Source organism: Pteropus alecto, unplaced genomic scaffold (genome assembly GCF_000325575.1).
Source record: "Pteropus alecto unplaced genomic scaffold, ASM32557v1 scaffold72, whole genome shotgun sequence".
Lineage (NCBI taxonomy): Eukaryota > Metazoa > Chordata > Mammalia > Chiroptera > Pteropodidae > Pteropus > Pteropus alecto.
Genome location: NW_006436811.1, coordinates 3,946,104 through 3,948,142, shown reverse-complemented (window position 1 = coordinate 3,948,142; position 2,039 = coordinate 3,946,104). Strand labels below are relative to the sequence as shown.

Sequence of the window (2,039 nt, the reverse complement as noted above, 5' to 3'; positions counted from 1 at the left end):
TCAAACAAAGACCAAAAACGTGGCAATTTTTCTAACATACGAAATGTCTAAAATATAATAACATAATTTAACACCTCAACCGAGGTATAAAGAGTATTCAGTTCACTAGATTAATTAGTAATATGCTGAACTATCATAAGAGAACCTCCTTGATGGAAATAAAAAGAAAGACACAAATGGAAAATTTTGTGATTAGTTAAATTAAATTGTTTCTGCTTATGAGTAACAGAAAAACTGATTTACTAGTATTAAAAAAGATATTGCCAGAACTAAGACCTTTTAATAAGAACAAGACTTTTATTGTTATTATTATTATTACAGAAAAAAAAAGTTTTTTTAAAAAAATTCTTTAAAACTTAAAAAAAAAAAAAAAAAACGAGCATGGTTAGCTATACCCTGAAGGACTGTTTGCATTCTTGGGAAAGGCTGAGACAGCACAAGGCCCAAATGATGCTCTGACTGGGAAGGCAGAGGCCAAGGGATATGCTGGCATCAGGAGGTCAAAGACAAGCACAGAAAAGTTGTCTGTCAGTACCTGAGTAAAATCAAGACGGCCAAGGCACAGAGGGACTAAGAGCCGAAGGTGGCCATGTGTGACATCAAGGTCAACGCACTCAGGCAGCACAGGCTGACCTGTTCTATCAGTTTCAGGTGGCCGAGATTAAGCAGGAGATGGAGAAGCAGCGTATACAGATACAGGTGGCAGAAGCCTGGCCAGCAGGTGGCAGCACAGGAGCAAGAGGTCACTCACTGAGAGGAGGAGCTGGAGGTTGAAGTTTGGAAGCCCTGGGAAGCCTACAGGCTGGCATGCCTAGACTGGGCTGAGAAGGCCCCGCTGGTTGTTTAGGATGAGGCAGAAGCCCAGTCCATGCGGATGCATAAGGAGGCCAGGGCCTTTGCCACAGGGGCCAGAGCCTGGGCTGAGGCTGAGCAGATGGCCAAGAAGGCATAGGCATTCAGGCTGTTCTAGGAGGCTGCTCAGTGGGACATGCTGTGAAGAAGCTGCCCCAGGTGACAGTAGAGTTAGGTGGTCCCTTGACCCTGGTCAATAAAATCACACTGATGTCCAGTGGAAGTGGGGTCATGAGGGTGGCTAAAGTGAAAGGACGTCATGAGCCGCCTACAGAAAAGCATGAAGATTCACAGGCATCAGCTTCCCCTACGTGAACCACAACATTTCTGAATATCCTGAGCCCTCAACCTTCTCTGAGGCCTTGCCTCGTGGCTCAAGTTTCCTGAATGGTCCCCAGACTGCATATACTTTATCTGGCCTCCCTGAACATGTTCTTTGACAGTGGGTACACTGCCAAGACTGCCAGTCTCCTAGGGGTCCTGTGCCAGCCTTCTGATTATCCCTCTCTATCCCAACTATTTAACTTTAACCTCCTAATTTAATTAGACTGTCGAGAATTATTTCTTGACCAGGACCAAGGGATGGCCCAGAGGTTCCTAACTTCACTTGTCAAATAAATTGCGGTTAATGTTTTAAAATTTTTGGTTCATTTTTTGCAACTAATATAGAGATAGGCAATCTCCATTCAGTAATATACAATAAAGAAAAAAGCATTCGAGGCTATTCAACGGGATACAAATGTACTATTTTGGAGGAAAACACCCTCCCCCTTCTGTCTATATTGAAAGACTTGGTGTGAGATTGGGCCTACTTTTCCAATAAAGAATTGAAGATAAATATATAATTCCTCTCCTTGTCCTGGCATTAAGGTCACAAAACAGATGGAGCTTCTAACTAAGAGTTTAAGTGTTGAGAAAATAACTCAAAAAAAAAAAAAAAAAGACAATTTAGAATTCAGCTATAAGCCATTATTTCCAAAAGCCACAGCAGCAGTGACCAATGGTGGCAGCAACAGTATCTAGCAGCAGCAATAACAAGCAATAAGAAAATGAGATTTGTTTTTCCGGTACTGTTGTTGATGGTGAGGTGTGTGTGTGTGCATGTGTGTGTGTATGTCTGTGTGTGTGTCTGTGTGTTGCTTACCTAAATGTGGTTACCAGATAAAATACGGATGCATGGTTAACTT

At 42.3% G+C, this 2,039-nt stretch overlaps 1 pseudogene; it reads left to right on the top strand.

The window, feature by feature from the left end:
• The first annotated feature begins 381 nt into the window (after nucleotides 1-381).
• Nucleotides 382-1,167, top strand: LOC102888421 (annotated as a pseudogene).
• The last annotated feature ends 872 nt before the right edge of the window (nucleotides 1,168-2,039 follow it).